Source organism: Gossypium arboreum, chromosome 13 (assembly GCF_025698485.1).
Source record: "Gossypium arboreum isolate Shixiya-1 chromosome 13, ASM2569848v2, whole genome shotgun sequence".
NCBI lineage: Eukaryota > Viridiplantae > Streptophyta > Magnoliopsida > Malvales > Malvaceae > Gossypium > Gossypium arboreum.
In genome coordinates, this window is record NC_069082.1 from 79,684,015 (window position 1) to 79,697,574 (window position 13,560).

Sequence of the window (13,560 nt, forward strand, 5' to 3'; positions counted from 1 at the left end):
TGATCCTCAGAGTGTAAGGCTCGGGTTAGCATCTGACGGATTTAATCCTTTTAAAATCATGAGCACCTCGTACAGTATTTGGCCTGTGGTCCTTGTTCCTTATAATTTGCCTCCATGGCTCTGCATGAAGCAATCTTCTTTGATATTATCTATGATTATCCCCGGAGAGAAAGGCTCCGGAAATGATATTGACATATATCTGCAGCCACTTATTGAAGAGTTAAAACAATTATGGGCGGGTGTTGAGACGTATGATGTATTGAGAAAGGAGAACTTTTACCTACGTGCTGCTTTGCTGTGGACAATTAATGATTTCCCGGCATGTGCGAATTTATCTAGTTGGAGTACCAGAGGACGTTATGCTTGTCCTTGTTGTGCTGTTCAAACGTGTTCACAGTGGTTATATAATGGGAAGAAGTTCTGCTATATGGGGCATCGTCGGTGGTTAGATGAAAATCATAGCTATAGATTTCAGAGGGCTTTATTTGACGGTACTAAAGAGTTGAAAAAAACTCTTGAGCAGACCATTGGATTTGAAATCTTATTCATGTTAAAAGATATGGATTTCAGTTACGGGAAGCTGAATCAACCATCTAACAGGCAAACAAATAGACGATCGAGGGATGAATCTGATGATGAATCTGACGAGGAGGATGACCCTAATGAGGCGGACTTGTGGAAGAAAAGAAGTATTTTTTTTTGAGTTGCCTTATTGGGAGCATCACATATTACGCCACAATCTTAATGTGATGCATATTGAAAAGAATGTCTGCAAGAACATCATCCAAACAATTTTGAACGTCGATGGTAAATCAAAAGATAATCTTCAGAGTCGACTTGATTTAGTTCACATGGGAATTAGGCGTGATCTTCATCCCTAAGTACGTTCTAATGGAAAATATTGGTTGTCGCCTACAATTTTTTCAATGTCAAAGGAAGAGAAAGAAATGTTCTGCACGGTGTTGAAGGATATAAAGGCTCCGGATGCGTATGCATCAAATATATCTCGATGTGTAAGTCTTAAAGATCGAAGACTATATTCATTAAAATCACATGACTATCACATCTTGATGCAAGATCTATTTCCAGTTGCTTTACGGTGCTGTATGTCAAAGAAGGTAACGTCTTGTATAATTGAACTGTCCAATATAATGAAAGCAATTTGTGGCAAAGTTCTGAATTTTGAAGAACTTGAAAAAGTACAAGATCGAGCCGCTTTGACATTATGCAATTTGGAGAAGATCTTTCCACCTTCCTTCTTCACAATTATGGTGCACCTTGTCATTCATCTCCCTCGTGAAACAATAATTGGTGGGCCGGTTTTCTATCGTTGGATGTATCCAATTGAAAGGTGCTAATTTATTTCAAAGGCATTCAACCTTTATACCTATAGTTACTAGTTTTGATAATGTTGTATATGGTGTTTAGGTTCCTAAGCAAATTGAAGTTTTATTGCCGTAACAAGTGTTATTCGGAAGGATCGATTGCTGAAGGCTACCTGGCAGAGGAGTGTATGACATTCTGTTCTAGATATTTAGAAGATGTTGAAACAAGATTGAATAGACCAAGTAGAAATGCCGGACTCAATGATCCTAGCTTGGCCGAAACTTATTTATTTCAAAGTTATGGAAAACCAATCGACAAAGTTGAAATTGCAGAATTAGATGATCGATCTTGGATACAAGCACATAGATATGTTCTTTTCCACCACGATGCACTTGAACAATTACACAAGTAAGTTCTGGAATATGATAAATATTCATATTTTTTGATTTGTTTATTTTTTAACGAATTAAACATTTTTTTAACATAGTGAGTACAAACAAGTCTTAAGATCTCGTTCACGCTCATGAAGATTACAACATTGCGAGATTAATAGGTTATTCGCAGAATCTTTTCATGAATGGTTAAGCCAAACGGTATGCAACTCAACATTTTATTGATAAATAATAATGTTTTCTCATAACATTTACAATTACTCAATTTACTTTTGATTCAATAGGTTTGGAGTGGGAATATCATTAATGACGAAGTTAAATGGCTTTCCCAAGGTCCGAATTGAGTAGTAAAAAGATATAGTGGCTTCATCATGAATGGATTCAGATTTCATACCAAATATCGCGAGAGATTGAGGAGAACTCAAAATTGTTGAGTAGTTGTTAATTCTTTGATTACAAGTTACGCTAGTGCTAGGGACAGTAATCTTGTCGGGGGAAATGTGGAGTATTACGGACTTCTAACCGACATTATTGAGTTGGATTCCTATGGAAAATGGAAAGTTGTCTTATTTCGATGTGATTGGGCTGATGCTAATACTGCTCGTGGAATTAAAAATGATCAGTTTGGTTTTACAATGGTGAATTTCTCTCGATTAATTCACACTGGAGAACATTTGATAGACGAGCCCTATGTATTTTCTTCTCAAGTTAAACAAGTTTTTTACTCGAAAGATCCAATTGATGAGGGTTGGTACGTTGTACTCCGAAACACCCCTAGAGACTTATTTGACATGGGGAATGGAAGTAGAGATGACATCGTTGAAAGATCAGAAACTTTGCCTTTTCCAGAACAAAACTTAAATGAAAATATCCCTTGTACTAGTACACAATTTCAATGGGTTCGTCAGGATGTGGACGAAGATATTTATGATTTATGATGTAGTAAGATTTTATGAACTTTTATTTATATGTAATGTTATAATTTTAACATTGGTCATGTTATATAATTTAACTATTTTATATTTACTTTTGTTGTTATTTCTTACTAAAATTTTAACTATTTTATGTGTTGCGGAAAAATGCCTAGAAGAAGATTAAGAGATCTTAGTATTGCATGAATACTACAAATTCGTAAGAAGTAAGTAATCTTGAACAATGAGAGGTTGTTGGATCTTCAAGCGTCTTAGGAGACACTTGACGAGTCTGTGGAATTTCAAAGTAATGTTAAGTTTATTTTACAAATTGTATTAAATTTTATTCTTGATTTATTTTAAATTTCAATATAGTAATAATATATTATTTTTCAGCTGAAAATGGTCGGACGCCTTGAGAGGTCGAGGACGTAGCTCTAATGATTTATATAACTTAAATTACATCGAGCGTGTCAAAGTAACTAGAAACGACCATGGTCACTGTTGGACAAGAAGCTTGACTTTTAGCAGGCTATTTGGGCATTATAACACGAAATGCCAATATGTTGCCCATCAACTACGAATCATGGCATAACATGCCTGATAGCAATAAAAATCAAGCTCTCTCTAATATTAAGGTAACAAAACGTTAATGTAATTTATAATACTTTGGTTTAGGTTTCATTTATATTTACTTCCTAAACTGTGGTTTTTAGGAGAGGTTTGCTTTAGAGGTCTCTGATGCCTATATCAAGAAGGCATTGGGTAAAAAATGGAGAGACCATAAAAGCATTTTGAAAAAAGAATATTTTAAAAAACCCATAAGCCTAGAAGAAAAATTGCAAAACGTCCCACCGGGAATGCTGAGGTACCAATGGGAAGATGCAGTTCGATTTTGGAATTCGAAGAAAGGAGAGGTATTATGTACTTGCAAACTTTTATAAATTTTTCGGTTTATAGTATTTACTATATACGTAATAATAATTTCATTATGTAGGACCGTGAGCGAGTTGGAACAAGCAGCAGGCAAAAACAAAAATTTACGCACACGGCAAGATCGAGAAGTTTTGCTTGTGTAGCTCAGGCTGTGGTACTATGAATTTATTAATTCTATCAAGTATTAATGACTTTTTACTATTAAATAATATTTACTACTATATTGTAGGAAGCCTCGTCTGGTCAAAAAGTTGGACGCCTTCAGCTTTTTGACATTACGCATAGGAAAAAATATGGAACTCCGATGACATCTGAGGCTGCAGAAATTATGGTATATTTACTTAATAAAATTTGATTCATTATAAATATTTATAATATTTAATTATAATGTTTTAATTTTTCGTTTTATTAGTTTAATTTAAATAATATTATGTTGTATTCCTTTTTATTGTATATTTCGTTTCTAACTCTTTAACGATTTATTAGGAGAAATTAAAAGATAAGAAGGCGTAGTATGAAGCGATCGCTTGATGATAGTTCTGTTAATTTTGAGGATATTGATAATGAAATTATTAATGAAGTTTTGGGTCCCGAAAGGTATGGTCGGGTTAGATTTCAAGGATCCGTGTTAACCCGACCCAATATTTTGGATCCACCTCGCACCAATACATGCCTTCCGGAGTCAAAGTCAAGTCAAGTTCGAGGCTAAAAGATCGATAGTTTAGATACAAGCTAGCACAGATGAGCAAATTTCTCAACTTAGAGTGGAGGCGATGGCGAGGAGGCGAGCGAGTAAAATACAATGAACTCCACTCTGACTTGGTCTATGATGACTATGTTCTAGCAATTTCAAAATCCCCCATCTTAGACATTTGTTTTCTTGTAACTTTTAACATTATTGTAAGAATATTTTGAATATTCATTTACAATTTATATAATATATTTTTCGTATAAATTTGTATTATTTAAATTTACAGGTTTTGGTTGGATTTCATGGTATATTTGTTGTTTTTGGTTGAATTTCTTGCAGGAGGGTTGGATATAGGTGCAAAAATACATACTGCAAAACTGGGCAAATTAGCGGCGTTTTTTAAAAGCGTCGCTAAAAGTGGTGGTCTTTAGCGGCATTTTTTTAAAAAAGCATCGTTAAAAGTCCAGGTATTTAGCGGCGTTTTTTAAAAAAGCACCGCTAAAAGTCCAGGTATTTAGCGGTGTTTTTTAAAAAAGCGCCGCTAAAAGTCCTAGTCTTTAGCGGCGTTTTTTAAAAAGTGCCACTAAAAGTCCTTGTCTTTAGCGGCGTCTTTTTAAAAAAACGCCGCTAATTTTACCGGCGTTACATATAGCAACTTTTTTCTCAAGCGCCGCTAAAGTTTTTAGCGTCGCTTAAAAACGCCACTAAAGGCAAAAAAAAAACGCCGCTAAAAGTCTGTTTTCCTGTAGTGTTAGGTCGCATGTGTAGTACTAAGTGCAGGCTACTATGCGTGCCCGATAGCTTCGATCACGTGTATAGTACTAAGTGCAGGCTACTACGTGTATCCGATAGTTAGGTCACGTGTGTAGTACTAAGTGCAGGCTACTACGTGTACCAGATTGTTAGGTCGTATGTGTAGTACTAAGTACAGGCTACAATGGGTACCAGGGAGCTTCAGTTACAAGGGTGGTAATATGTACACGCCACCGGGTATTTGTTATTATTCCGATGAGTTCAACGGGAAATTTACTAAGTGAAAGTAAATATGAACATGACTATGTGATGAATAAGTGAAGGTTCGTATGTGTAAACTTATGAGCAATGTGCTCGATATGTGATCGAACTTTGGTAAGATTGATATGGAGTAAGTGTTATAATGAAAGTTACTACAAAGAAAACATGAAAGAGTAAAATTTAGTAATAAAATAGTTTTGGACAGAAGTAGTTTTGTAACTTTGAAAAATCACCAAAAATGGGGGAAATTGAATTAGAAGTTGAATAAGATATTAAATAAAATCTTATTAAGTCTATTTTCATATAAAAGAAACGGTGTAATCAAAAGAATTTCATATTATGAGATATTTGAATTTTTGTGAGACAGAGTCAGAATGAGTTCAGAATCCCCTATTCTGAACTGGGAAAATAACTAGAAATTGTACAAAAAAAAATCATGGGTTATAAATTATATGCTTAAAATTGTTAATAAGTCTATTTTCAAGAGAAATAGACAGGAGCATCATCTGAGTCTCGTACTATGAGATAATTAATTCATAGTGAAGAGAGGTCAGAACTGTCAGATAGCAAAATAGGGGTAAATTTAAAGAATAAACTGTACTTATTTGCTAGAACAAAAATTTTGAAAATTTTATGGTAAGAAGATATGTGAGTCTAGTTTCTGGGAAAATTAGTGGTTCTCAATTTCAAGTCTCATAGCTCTGGATATAAATAATTTAGTGACTATGACTTGAGAAAACAACTTAACTAGACTTTGAATAAATAGAGAGGAATTGAAAAATAGCATGTTAATACATTGCTTATTATTTTTCATGCGAGCTTACTAAGTGTAAAGCTTACTCGCTCTTTTACATTTCTTTTAGTGTTGTCAGGTCGGCTCGGTGTTGGATATCGTCGGAGGCAACATCACACTATCAAGCCAATACTTTTGGAGTATTGATACATATGTTAGAAATATCAAGTGAGTGGCAGGTATAAGGACCTACTTCTATGACATGTGTTATTATGATTTGGCTAAATGTATTAGCCTACATCGAGCTATTGTATATGGCCATGAAAGGTGGCTCATAGTGATTATGGTTTGTAAGTCTAGCTAATTGTGTTACGTTTTAAAGCATATGATGTGATGATATGAATATGTTTGTTTTCCATGCATGGTTGGTAATATGTCATGTGTGTTGAATGCATGTTTTATGACCAATCGAGGTGGTCATGACCATGAATTAAACGTGTAATATGGTAATAAGATGATAGTGCCTTGAACATGGATGTTTGATGTATAAGTTAGTAACCATAGTTTGATGGTATAAGTGATTAATGAGATGACAAGGTCAAATGAATGTGTAATAATGTGGCTAGACTAGTTTATCATGAGCAGGTGGAACATATGTATATTGACGAGCTAATGTTGAATGTGTCTTATAAAGGGTGTTTAATCACTAAAATGATGCCATGAGTTGTGAGTTTGATGTGTATAAGGTTGTAAGGGTTTATGGGAAACATGAAGGCTTGGAAAATAGACTAAGTGTTAGCCACACGGGTAGAGACACAGCCATGTGTCTTAGCCGTATGGAGGACACGGCCTAGCACATGGGCGTGTGGCCTGGCCTTGTGGTTCAAAATTTTTTGTTGATGTAACGAACAAAGAGTTACATGGGTGTGTCCCAAGCCACACAGGCGTGTGTGACCACACGGTTCAACACACACAGGCGTGTGACTCTCTAAAGCAAGAAATTTGCTAAGTTGTCCAAAGTTTATCAAAAGTTCTCTGTTTAGTCCCGAACCGATGGATGTTTTAGGTCTCAAAGGCCCATATAAGGGACGATATACATGTGTTTGAAAAGTTTTAATTTGGATGAAAATTTTATGGCCCGGTTTTGCATGTTTGTGAATGTTTAAGTCTGATAACACCTCGAACCCTGTCCCGGCTTCAGATACGGGTAAAGGGTGTTACATTCCTGTCTTGGTTCTAGTTTGGACTCAACTAACCCTTCTTCATATCGAACAGTAATCGCATGGAGCTGCTCTTTTGGGTTAGTCTCGGTGTTGCTAGGCAAGTTACCTTGTGGTCTTTCTGAGATCAGCTTAGTAAGCTGACCTATTTGATTCTTAAGCCCTTGAATTTATGCTTGCTGATTTTTAAGCACTGTTTTGGTGTTTTGGAAAAGTGGTTCTAACACCAAGATAAATTTCGTTAGCATCTCCTTAAGGTTCGGCTTCTTCTCCTGCTGGTAAGGTGGTTGTTGAAAACTTGGAGGGGGTTGTGGTCTTTGATTACCTTGCCCACCCCAAGAGAAGTTGGGATGGTCTCTCTAACCTACATTGTAAGTATTACTATCAGGGTTATTCTGAGGTCTAGAATTGTTACCCATATAATTGACTTGTTCGTTCATAGTGCTAGGGCTGTAGGCTAGACATTCTGGATTATTCATTCCTCCTACACTTGTGTCACACTGCATCACCGGATGTACCTGTGTAGAAACAAATAAACCATCAATCTTTTTATTTAAGAGCTCTACCTGGTTTGATAACATGGTGACCGTGTCGAGGCTGAAAACACCAGTGGCTTTTGTCAGCTTTGTCCTCATGACTTGCCACTGATAATTATTCAGTGACATCTCTTTAATAAACTCATAAGCCTCCTCAGGTATTTTGTTATTTAGGGTACCGCCAGCGGCTGCATCGATTAGTTGTCTAGTTGAGGGGTTCAAACCATTGTAGAAAGTATGAACTTGTAACCATAAGGGTAACCCATGGTGAGGGCACCTTCTCAATAAATCCTTATACCTCTCCTATGCATCGTATAGGGTTTTTAAGTCCATTTGCATGAAGGAAGAGATATCATTCGTCAACTTTTCCATCTTGGCCGGCGGAAAATATTTCAACAGAAACATTTCTGTCATTTACTTCTATGTAGTGATGGACCCTCGTGGTAGAGAGTCCAACCACTATTTAGCTTTATTCCTCAATGGGAAGGGAAATAACCGAAGGTGAATGCCTGTGACAGCCCTAATTTGACTCTAGTCGAGAAGTGGTTTCGGGACCACAAAATCGAGTCACAAGAATAATTAAATGTTATATTTTATGCCTATTATAAGTGAAAGTGTGTGTGTGAAAATTTCATGTTTTGATTTTGTCTTTTAAATGTGAAATTAATTAGAAAGGACTTATGTGTGAAACTTTGGAAATGTGATAGGTTAAATGGTAGTGGGCAAATAATGCATGGTGGAAAAAAATGTAGACTTGCATGTCAAATTCCCCACTTTAGAGGAAGTGGTAAGCCATGATGGTATGGGATACAAAATATATGCATTTTGTATTAATATTATAATGACTACATGGTTTTATAATAGGAAATAAGTATTAGAAAAAAAAAGAAGGCCATACATCCTTGCCTTGTTCATGTGAATGTTTGAGAAAGAATGGAGAAAAATGCTTGGAGGATTTGACAATGGAGCAAGCTCAAAATCTAAGGTAGAACAAAAGGGCTCTTTGATATTTGGCCTTGGTGATTCTAATTGGAGGTATGTTTAATTTTATTTCTTGATAATTTATGTGAAATTGAGTTAATTGCTAAGCTCCTTTCATAGCCCATGACTCAATTTTTGTTATTGGTTTGAAGTGATGCATTTGGCTATGGGTTGTAGAGTGTCTTGGTGGGTGTTTTGATGTTTTTTTGATGAGGCATGAAGATGGTTGATTTTAAGTGTTTAATAAAAAGGATTGGATGTGAGTGTGTGTGAAATGGCAAATGATGAGTCTCGGTAACTTTATGAAAAGTTCGGCTATTGTGTTTATGTGAATATATATATGCTGAATGTAGTCTTGGATAAGTAAATTTTGATGTATTAGATTGGTAACATGGTTATGCCGATTGTGAAAATGTGATAAAGGTGCCAAGAAATATTTGTAAACATGCATAGTACCGAATGTGTTCATGAATGAATAAGTTATGTGGGTTGTTTAAATGAAAGAAATGGATAAGTTAAGGTATAATTGAGTGTTCGAATATGAAATTAAGAAGAATGATACGTTCGACTATGCTTTGATGTGCTTGGATTGTTGTTCATTGAGTAAGTGATTGAGGAATGGTTAGAAGAATTTGAATGCTAAACTAGTTGATTTGTTTATAATGTCCGATTATGATCATTTATAGAGATGTGAATGAATTGTTGTTATGTGAATAAATATTTTTTGATGATATATATATGTATTCGACAATGGGATAAAATGTGTATTAAGGTAAGTTTCATGGTGATTATGCTTGTGATGTTGGGTTAATATTCGGCATTGAGTAATGTGGGGTAAGGTGATTAATCGGCTATGAAATTAGCTAAATTGAATAGGTATGTTTAATGATATGCTTAGTGTAATGTATAATCTTGTAACTCGGTTTAGTATTGAGATAAAGGTTAGATGTATGATTGGATTTTGGTATGTGTTAAATTGGTTAATCAAAGATTTAATATGACGAAATGTTAATGAATAACATAATTGGTTTGCACTTTAAATAGTTGAAATAAAGCTTGCCGATTATGATTAAATGTTTAAATTGTAATGGTCATATATAGGTATATATATATATATATATATATGCCTTATGTATGTACCATGTACACATAAGGACATTCGGCAATATGATTAAATTCATGTATAAGGAAGCATGATAAATTAAGTGACTCCTTGCTTGTGAATGTGAATTAGATATAAATTAAATAAGCATGAAATCGAGTCATGGCATGTTTTATTAAATATGATACATATTGAAATTTATTGTTTTAGATATAGATTAAATGATATGTGATTGCCAAATGTGATTGTTAAGTGAATAATATTAGTTAAGTACTTAAACAAATCTATTGTTTTACTTAAGCTTAAGAGCAAAGAGGATCAAAGTCCGATAGGGGAAAAGAGAAAGTAAACGAATAGCCGTGGATATCTAGTCGTCGACCACTTCCAAGGTAAGTTTTAAGTGATTAAACATTGAGTAAATTCAATCATAATAGGACATAATGAGTTGATTTAATAAGATATGATGTGGCCATGATATGTCTTAAACTCAAATGGTAAGTTCATAAGTGTTTGGACTTGGAAATTTAAGAGCAAATTGTAATAATTAGCTTAGGACAGCAGCAGTAATGTGATTTTAGAAAATCACTATAAATTGTTGGTGTGGAATTATAGGCTGAATAAAATATGTAATCAAAGCTTAATAAGTCTAGTTTCTTATAAAAGAGACCGTGTAAGCAAAGAAATTTCCTATAAAGAGATATTTAAAGTTGTGTGAGACAGATGTCGAAATGACTCAAATCCCTGTTTTGTTTTCGAAAATCATTATAATTTGTAAAAAATGGTTATAAGATAAAATTTATATGCTTAGACTCCTAATAATTCTAGTTTCAAATGAAATCAAATAGAACATATTTTGTGTGACAACCCTAATTTGACCCTAGTCGGAATGTGGTTTCAGGACCACAAAATCGAGTCATAAAATTTAGTTAAAATTTTAATTTCATATCTTATATTTGTGATAGTACTTGTATAAAAATTTGATGTTTTAATTTTATCTTAGGAATGTGAATTTTGCTTGGAAGGATCTAGTTGAGAGACTTAGAAAATTATGATAGGTAAATAAGTAAGGACCAAATAGTATTAAAATAGGAAAGTTTGGGTTTGCATGTCAAAGTGCCCAATTCATGTTAAGTGGCCGGCCAAGCATGGTTCCATTCCTCCAAGTTTATGTTGTTTATTATTTAATATTGGTAAGTAAATTAAAATAAATTAAAGAAAGGAATTAAAAAGGAAAAGATGAATAAAATAAGGAGGGAAGAGGGAGTGTTCATCTTTTTTTCTTTGGCTATTGCCGTGAGTAAGGAGAAGGAAGGGAGATTTGGTTATTTGGTTTTTGCTTGGAAGATGGCTAGAATGAGGTATGTATTGAATGATTCTTGAAAATCTATGCATGTTTGAGATGGTTAGTTCAAATTCTACTCATCCTATAGATTAGACTTAGGATTTTGAGGTTGAAATTCGGCCAAGAAGCTTGAAACTCTTAATAGATGTGTTAATGTCATTAAAATGGATAGTAATGTAGGATATGGTGAGTGGTTAATTGCTTTTAACTTGAAAGTTGAGGTTAAAATGGGTCAAGTGTTCATGATGATGAAATTTTGTGATTAGATGAATTAAAAGTAATAGTATAGTTGATATATATATATATATATATATATATATAGATATACATATTCGGCCATCACTTAGGAGCTTATGTGATGTTGAGTTTAAGCTTTGCATATTCGGCTATATATACATATATATGTAAGCCCATTTGTGATATTACCTTAGGACTATTTATATATAACCGACAAAAAAAAATGGGAAAAACTAGCAAAGGTGACTGCCGAATGTCCAAGTATACATATGCATGTGTGATTGGATTATTGAAAGTATGGTAATTGCATAAGGTTATTAGTCGAATAGCTAAGAACATAAGGTAGCAAGATAAAAATTTTACCATGCCGTTCCGTATGTCATAAAATCATTAAAATGTGAATACCAATATATGTAGCAAAGCGGTTGAATGAGTTAATTTATTTGTTTAAGCTCAAGATCCTAAAGGAGAGGCGTCCAACAAGGGGAAATCGAAGGTCATCTAGTAGTCGACTTGGAATTATTTTACCCAACACAAGGTAAGTCATTAAGCATATAGTTGGTATTGATTTAAATGATCGTAATACCTATGCAATTGTGGTTAATGAGATGAAATGTATACAAATGTATATGTATGTAGAGATGAAATTGTCGAATGTAAAAAGGAAGTGAAGCGTATAGAGTGGCTGGTTTTCGGCACTAAGTGTGCGGGCAATAAGTGTTCACGGTTTTGAGATTGGCACTAAGTGTGCGGGCTTGAAATGCATGGCACTAAGTGTGCGAGTTTAAAGTACATGGCAAAGTGTGCGTGGTTGATTATTAAGCACTATGTGTGCGAACCCACTATATATATATTTTCTATCAATTATTTATATTAAGGGTGCGACCTTACCGAGTCGATTTCGGACAGCGGTAAGGGTAAGTACCTTGAGTTCATGGCTAATAGGTGCTATGTTTATATTTGGAGTTGAGTGTGGTAAGTTTTGAACCTATGTGATGATTATAATTGAAGTCACGTACATAAGGTTCATCGTGGAATAGGTGAAAGTTCGCTTAGTTGTATGATTCTAACGAAAATAAAATGATGTATGGAAATGCCTCAATTATTCTATTGAATAGCGTATGAAATGTCAATGTAGGACTTGGAATGAGATTGAATCGTAAGGTCTAAGAAACTATGGCATAGTTCGGTATGGATGGAGTACTTAGCCTCATTTCGCTGTTTCCTCTTGTGAAAATTTTATTAATGGATGGTAGTGTAATGCTTATGACTTACTGAGTTATATACTCATTCGGTGTTTGCTTGTCACCTATTTTAGGTTTCTTGGACTCGACTTTTTGCGTATTAGGGATCGTCATCGAAGTCATCACACCGGCTAGCAACTTTTGGTATTTTCTTCTTAGTTGGTCTAGGAGAACATTTCGGCATGTATAGGTTATTATGTTTTGTTGAAATTTAGAATGTAAACTTTTAGCCATGCGAAAATGGCATAAATGTTCGGTTGGAATTGGTTCTATGATGTTTGGACACAAGTCTTGGTAATTCGGTTTTGGTTGAGGCCTACTCGATTATTATGCCATATGTCATGGCTGATTATTTTCGGTGTTAAATTCATGATTTGGTAATAGTGTAGTGGGGAGATGCTCGGTGATGATTAGCCTTTGGCATGGCTAGTCATGGTCATAAATTGTGACATGTATGATGAATTATTAGTTAGATCAAGGAAAAAATCATGAAATAGGCATAGTTGGTTTTAGTAACAGATGCTGACAGCAGCAGTGATGTGAGATTGAAAAATCACTAAAAATAATAGAAATGGAATTAAATAATGAATAAATTATGAAATCGAAGCTTGATGAGTCTATTTTCATATGGAAGAAACGAAACTACCATATGAGCTGTATGTTAGGAGTTAATTAAATTCTTGTGAAACAGGGCCAGAGCGATTTCTGGATCCCCTGTTTTGATTTAGAAAATTCACCGTAAATTTTATCGAGATAATTAGAGGTCGTGCCTTATATGTACAAATTCATTATCGAGTCTAGTTTCATTAGAGACAAACGGAATAGGCATTGAAGCCCTGTACAGGGAGATATTTAAATCGTAAGGTACAGAGGTCAGTGTAGTTGAACCTTGAAA

General features: G+C 34.5%; 1 non-coding gene across 1 annotated transcript; it reads left to right on the forward strand.

Moving 5' to 3' along the window:
- The first annotated feature begins 8,018 nt into the window (after positions 1 to 8,018).
- Positions 8,019 to 8,125, forward strand: LOC128287752 (small nucleolar RNA R71). The gene has a single exon (XR_008278453.1). It is a non-coding gene; the product is annotated as a small nucleolar RNA R71 (small nucleolar RNA).
- The last annotated feature ends 5,435 nt before the right edge of the window (positions 8,126 to 13,560 follow it).